Here is a 7,083-nt window from a genome sequence, read left to right on the forward strand (position 1 = left end):
ATGAAGTTTTAGAAGGAACTTGCAAAGTCATCATCCAACACTTGCATTTTTATAGATGGGGAAATCCAGAGAGGTGAAGTGACTTCCCCAAGGTCACACAGCTGGTCCGGGCAAAGCCACAGAACAAGCATCGAATTCCTTTGGGTCCCCGTCAAGTAATGTTTCTGGTACTTGTACGCTGTGCTTCACCCCCAGGTCTAAGAAGGTAGGAGACACAAGACACAACTTAATCATTTTTTAAAATTAATTGTAATGTCATGCAGCGGGGCTGGCAGTGAGGGGTCTGGGGCATTTGGCCTAAGCCTTGCATTGACTTCTGATGCCATCTCCAAGAAGACTGCAGACCTTCAGGGGAAGCAGTCCCGCCCATAGATCATGCTGCCTGTAGTTCATTTTAAGGTAATATGCCTTATAACTCTTATAACCCTGTATAAAGCACAGTATCTTTACAGTGACCGGTAATTTGTGTGTGTGTTCATTCAATGTAAATGCTGGAAGAAAAAATTGCATAATTTTTGGTAACCTTCATTTTGGCAATTCTTCATTTTTAAATCTTGAGATGCCAGAAGCCTCATCGATGAGGCATGGCCTGGGCCTCTCCCAGCTTCTGTGCAGTCCTGGACCCTGTCCCTATTTAGTGTCCACATTCTTCGAGATAGATCCCCATTCTACTCACTGCCTGCGGGCACACAGCTCTCTGGAAGACTGAGAGAGGGAGACAGTCTTGTCAGGTACAAGTTCTAACAAGAGGAAAAGGTTATGCAATGAGCTTACAAAATTTTCCTTTTGCATCTCTAGGCAGCTCAGCCCTGTCCCTGGTTGCACGCTGTTCTGGGGATGATTTGGCATGGAGCATTATCTAGGAGAAAAACAAGTCAGAGGCTTATGCCCCTGATGGCGAAATCCCCACTCACTCAGTGGGCAGCCATGGGAAATGGGTACCTGGTTATATCCAAGCCACGGGACTCAGGGGCAATGGCCCACGTGCCAGAGCATTACACAGAGGGTCATTAAGGACAAATATCTGGGAGTAGGCGCTTGTCATAAACTTAACGTGTAAGCCAGGAGCCATCTCAAAGGGGGAGGGGAAGAACTATTAGACAACCAGTGACTCAGAGGGTGAGTTTACACTTCTGTATAAAATCTAATTATTAAAGAAATACTTTGAACCCATCATAGATACAACATTTGATAGCATTGACTGATCCCAAGTTATGCCATAATGCCTCTTCAATAGCAATTAGAATAGGCTTTTCGTTTCCCCTTGGAAAAATCATCTGCCGCTGAAGCAGACCAATTCCTTAAAATCAAAGTCTAGGGACACCTGGGTGGCTCAGTCGGTTATGCATCTGCCTTTGGCTCAGGTCATGATCCCAGGGTCCTGGGATCGAGTCCCTCATTGGGCTCCCTGCTCAGCAGGGAGTATGCTTCTCCCTCTGCCTCCCGCTCTCCCTGATTGTGTTCTCCTCTCTCTGACAAATAAATAAAATCTTTAAAAAAAAAAAAATCGAAGTCTAACCTTGACATAGATGAGAGTAAGCACTTGATCCTTGGATTCGTGGATTTTCTCTCTTGCAAAGTTTGGTCATTAGCCAAGATGAGTATTTACCTATTTAGAGTTCACGTCAGAAGAAGGATGACATTATAGCCAAGACTACTTTAGTGGCAAGTGACAGCAACATAACTCAATCTGGTTTAAGAATTACAAAGGAAATTATCATCTTACATAACTGAAGCATCCAAATTTCCTGCTGACTTCAGACATAGCTGGATCCAGGATGTAAATGCAGTTAGCAGGAGCATGTCATTCTCCATTTCTTGGCTTTCTTTTCCTTTATGTTACCATTATTTTCAGGTATACTCTCTCCATGTGACTGCAGCAAAGTAATCATCTGTAGCTTCAGGCTGAGATGATCTTCATGGATTATGAGTCCAAAGGAAACACACATATATACACACACAGAGTTTTTCCCAATAGTCCTAACAAAAGTCCCAGGTAAGAATGTCATTGACTATACTTGGGGTACATACCCAACCCAGAATACATTCTATGTGTGTACTCAGTTTTTTCATTTTATGTGTATTCAGTGGTTTCAATAGTATTCGATTATGACAAACCAGGCTGCCATAACAATTCTTCTCCACGTTTCCCTAGGCATTCATGTTAGGTTACTCTGGAATACAGAGATGACTATTACTTTGAATACCAGGTATAATCATTGGCTTACATTTAGGTACCATGGTCTGAGAAAAAAAATAATAAATTTGCAAACCATGTTTCCACACTAAAGAGCAAGACGGCTCTCCCTCGCTAAGGAAGGAGCAGGTGTGTCCTCCCAGCTCAAGCTCCTTGGAGAATTGGCAGACACCTTTGCCAGCATCACGAACATTACTGTTTTTCTCTCTCTCCTGTTACTACCCCTGGCCAAGCTTGGGACTGCAGCATTGGGAGTCATGTAAATTCAATGTGCATAATGATGCACTGGTGAAAAAAAGTGAGAGGAGAGGCAAAAGAGAAGTCTTGAGAAGTCTTGAGTGAGCTCCAAAGTCCCGTCCCCGCAACACCCCCCCCCCCGCCCCATCACTGGGCCTCATTTGGTGGAAGGAGTATATCCACATTCTGAGCACTCTCTGCCCCCCAGCCTGTGGGAGGGGGACCCTCCCTGAGTTGCGTAGAGAGTGTCGACCTATAGAGACCTCAGCCAGGAACAGTGAGTCAAAATGACCTTTACACTCTGCCCACTTTCTTCCTTTAGAAGGCAATCTTCCCTGACATGGGTGCTCCATCTTCATAAATCATAGGCCAAGAGTTCAGGCCTCGATATAATCTTAACACTGGCTAATACAACCAGCAATAACAAAATTTCTTGGAACCTAAAAAAAAAAAGTTTATTTATGGCTTCCCACTTTGATTCCTGCCCCCTTTCCCTCTTAGCCTCAAATGAATTTTTGTAAGTGATAACAAATACAACTTTTAAAAAACAGAGAGTGAAGACCTTCTCAAGATCATGCCCAGTCTAATTTTTTTTTTTTAAGTCTCTAAGAGTCAGAATAGCATCTCAGAGTTAGGATATTCATCCAAACCAAATCCCACATCTCTTTATCCTGAGTCAGACTTAGGCTGGACACCTGCCCTCATTCTAGTTATGGGGTTTCTGACACAACTAGAGACATGGGATTAAAAATTGCTATGGAATTTGAACTCAGACATTCGTCCTGACTCACCCACTCTGAACTCTGCTCTGCCGTAAGGACCTGGGCACTTCCTTCTCTCATTTCCCTAGAATCTGCCCAGGAGTGTCCAGGGGAAGGTTGTCACGAACAGACTTGCAATAAAAGTAATTGAATAAATGGAGAGTGTGTCTATTTCTGGAATTAGATTTTTGCGATAGTAAAGAAATCAAATGGGATAAAGGGCAGGGAGAAGTCGACTGAATCCAATATTACCGTGTCCACCTACTTAAATTTCACTCCTCTGGGACTCATCGTTACTAACAATGGCCCTTTTAGCTACGGAACACAGAATGACTAACCTTTTTCTAGCCTGTCAGTGAGAACTACCACCATAGATTGGTAAGTATTTCCGTACAAAATCCACTTGGAAAGGATATTGTTTCAAGCTGGACAAAGCTTATATTGTCGTGTTCCAGTTCCAGTTATTTTAGGCAAGGAAGGGGGATTTCCACTGCTCCCTGTAATCAGTCGTGAGCACTCTGCTCTGAGTAACCACTTCCTTGTAATCTGTCAGAGCCCAAGATATTTAAAAGGGGGGGAAAAATCCCCTGATATTATGCATAAAATTCCTAGCCAAGCAAGCCACCATAAGAACCTATCAATGAGGGCGCCTGGGTGGCTCAGTTGGTTAAGCGACTGCCTTCGGCTCAGGTCATGATCCTGGAGTCCCTGGATCGAGTCCCGCATCGGACTCCCTGCTTGGCGGGGAGCCTGCTTCTCCCTCTAACCCTCCCCCCTCTCTTGTGCTCTCTCTCATTCTCTCTCTCAAATAAATAAATAAAATCTTTAAAAAAAAAAAAAAAGAACCTATCAATGAGCTCATGCAGGAGCAAAGATGTGATCTCATTCAGTGGAGAGAATGCCAAAGAGTTGATTCTAAAAGGAAGGAATGAAATGGGTCAGTGCAAGTTCTCAGGTAGGATACAGAACGAGGAGCCATTCAATGTCACTGTTAATGGTGATAATAGGTCTCATTTACAGCAAACCAGCCACATGCCAGGTACTAGTCCACCCGAAGCATTATTGCATTGGTCTTATTTGCAAGTGCAACTTGCAAACTTACTTATAGTGTTTAAAGAGACAGTTAATGTATGTTAAATATATAATACTACAGGTGGTAACAGATGCGGGAAAAATCGAAAGGAATACGATTGAGAGGCAGCACACCAGACCATACTGCTTCTCAAAAGACAAACCGAAAACCAGAAACAAACACAAAACAAACGAAACACACCGCCACAACAAAGTGAAAAAGAAAAAATAGTTACCATGTAGTAAACATGGATTAGGTGCCAGGCACTGTGCTAAGTATTTTATAAACATTAACTGTAATCCTCACAAACCCCCTATGAATTAGGAAATATTGTCATTCCCATTTTTTTTTAAAGATTTTATTTATTTATTTATTTGACAGAGAAAGAGACACAGCGAGAGAGGGAACACAAGCAAGGGGATTGGGAGAGGGAGAAGCAGGCTTCCCGCCGAGCAGGGAGCCCGATGCGGGGCTCGATCCCAGGACCCTGGGACCATGACCTGAGCCGAAGGCAGACGCTTAACGCCTGAGCCACCCAGGCGCCCCTGTCATTCCCATTTTATAGATGAAGAAACTAAAACTTAGTGATGCTAAGGAACTTGCTCAGGGTCACATGGCTCAAGTGGCAGAGCTAGAATTGGACTCCACTCCCACTAGAGGCCAAAAGCCCAGGCAGGTGTTAACCGTGATGTCAGGGGCCCTGGGCCAAGCACAGTGTTGGATCATCAGCATGATGCCACTCACACCTCCAGGCAAAGGAAATGCCACAGGTCACTGGGAAAAAAGCCATTTCCTGTGCCTGCAGAATGAGAACATCGCCATCAAGGTCCTCACCATTCCTGGGCTCAGCCTCTAAGCTAAACAATTTATCTCTGGAGCGACAGATGATGACTTAGTCACCCTGGCTCTGCCCTTCTCCCTCTTTCTATAAGCCAGCGATGCTTCATGAGTGGCTTAGAGCATGACCTCAGAACACACAGACTTTTACGTAACCCGAGTTCCTCACCCTTCACGAGGACAGCCCACAGCCAGGAACCAACTGTCCGGAGTGTGAAAGGCCAGCCTCTTTGCCTCCAGGTGAGACTAATGTTGTGGTGCCATATATATTCCAGGGCTCCGTGTGGGGTCAGGCTGAAGCTGGACTCCACTTGAGAAAAATCTCTGCTTAGCATCTTCCCTGCCCTGTCCTGCTTCCCCCGCTCCCCATCTCCTGGCTACTTTCCCTGGCTAAACCAAGGGCACCCAATCCTCATCCCCACTCCTGCTCTTAGGGACAATCCTACAAGACAAATCACCCACCACATGCATAGGCGGCTGGGACACGGATTAAATAAGATGAACTCCAAGAAATGGTGGCTTTTGGAGGAAACATTTACACAAACTTCAATACCATGGGATAAAGACCTTAACAAAATTCTTTTTTCTTCCCCTGCTCTTATTACAATACTTCTGTGTGCTTGGGCCTACGCTAAACATTATTCAGGCATTGTTCTATTGTATTCTGAGGACAAATTCATAAGGTAGATACGCCAATTAACCCCTTTTTAGGGTCAGGAAAAGTGATGTTCCAAAAAGTCAAATCAAGGTTCTCCACTCAACTGTGATTTATAGCAGACACTGTGTGCATTCATTCACCTCCTGAAGAAGAAAGAATCTTACTGGTTCTACTAAGTTCTCGTGCGACACCCTCTGGAGAACAAAATCCCATTATCTGATTGGCCTGCATTCCCTTGCTGGTTTACCTACTAACTCTTGTAAAGGAAATCTATCATTTCCTTGACAGATTATTCTTATTGAGAATCACAGGGAAGTTTCCTCTTGAGATTTCACCCTGGAATTCTCATTGTTCAAGTAGATCCCATTACCTTGTGAACTCCTGCCCCTCCTGCCACTTCACCAGAAGTTCCTCCCCTTGTCTTTTATGTACTGAATGTCCATTTTTGGAAATGGTGATCCCCTCCTTCCAGGGGTTTCTACAGCATGGCTTTCAGACTCTGAGCTCTTTTCACCTTTTCCCATAAGTCAGTCACTTCTTAATTATGTTTTGCTGCCCAGTCTTTGAACTGTATCCAATCTGTTTGCATTCTGGGATGATTAAAATACAATGAGTACCATGGGACTGATTGAGAGGAAATATACCCAATCCATTCAGGTTCAAATGGCAAGTAGAACTTGAACCCAACAAACTATATTCTCCTCTTTCTGAAGGCTTCTTCCAGTTACCAGAATTTTCTGGATGTGTTATTGCTAGCTTAAACTAGCTCTGTTTGTTATTTAGTACCTTAAGACTCCTGATTTTTAAATGTAAACTCTTAAATGTAAACTCTTAGACCAAGTAAAATTGGGACAACCTTTCTGCAAAGCAATTTCATCACGTACATCGAGGATGATTTTTAAGTGTATACCACTTTGATTCAATCTCCTCGCCTCTAGAATGAACCTCAAGCCTTAGAATCTAATGGAATAATCAGAGATGCAGATGTAAGGATATCCATCATGGTATTTTTTAAATAACAGAAAAAAATGGGGGAAATCCATTTTAATATAAGGAATGGCTAAAAATTTTTACATGTTTCTGAAGGAATGTATTATGGGCATAAAAATCATGTGTTTGAAGAATTTTTGGTAATATTGTAAAATGTTTATGAAGCAATGTTAAGTAAAAAATTATATACTGGGGCGCCTGGGTGGCTCAGTTGGTTAAGCGACTGCCTTCGGCTCAGGTCATGATCCTAGAGTCCCGGGATCAAGTCCCGCATCGGGCTCCCTGCTCAGCAGGGAGTCTGCTTCTCCCTCTGACCCTCCCCCCTCTTGTG

The sequence above is a fragment of the Leptonychotes weddellii genome, chromosome 10 (genome assembly GCF_054177405.1).
Source record: "Leptonychotes weddellii isolate Sample4059 chromosome 10, ASM5417740v2, whole genome shotgun sequence".
Lineage (NCBI taxonomy): Eukaryota > Metazoa > Chordata > Mammalia > Carnivora > Phocidae > Leptonychotes > Leptonychotes weddellii.